Source organism: Octodon degus, unplaced genomic scaffold (genome assembly GCF_000260255.1).
Source record: "Octodon degus isolate 3935 unplaced genomic scaffold, OctDeg1.0 scaffold00073, whole genome shotgun sequence".
Lineage (NCBI taxonomy): Eukaryota > Metazoa > Chordata > Mammalia > Rodentia > Octodontidae > Octodon > Octodon degus.
Genome location: NW_004524649.1, coordinates 6,953,532 through 6,954,028, shown reverse-complemented (window position 1 = coordinate 6,954,028; position 497 = coordinate 6,953,532).

Here is a 497-nt window from a genome sequence, read left to right as displayed (position 1 = left end):
ACTCTGGGCTGCGGGTGGGAGGGGGCTGATGGGACCCTCGGTTTCTTCCAAAGTTTCGGGCGAATCCTTCTCGGTGGACTTCTGGGCTCCCGCGCCGGCTTGTGTGCGTCCCGAGTGATCCCCCTCCGCCGCCCCCTTCCTCGGGCACAGGAGGCCTGCGGGATCGCGCGCGGGACCGCGTGCCGGGCACTGCCCCCGCCCGTGTGCCCCCGCTGCCCACTGGACTCGAGCAGCCGCGCTCGCCGTCACTCCGCTCGCTCGGTGCTCGGCGCCCGTTGCTCCTGGCCCGGCGCAGGGACCGTGCAGCAGGCGGGAGGCCCCCAGGCCGCGCTCCCTCAGCCTGCGAGCCGGATCCTCCTGTCCGCCCTCCTGCTTCTCCTGCTCCTCCCGCTCCTCCGTCGCCGCCCCAGGCAGAGCGCGGGCGCTGAGCGTGGGAGCCATGGCGCGCGCGGAGGCGGCGCGGGACCCCGGGCGCAGGGAGGCGGCGACGCGGACGC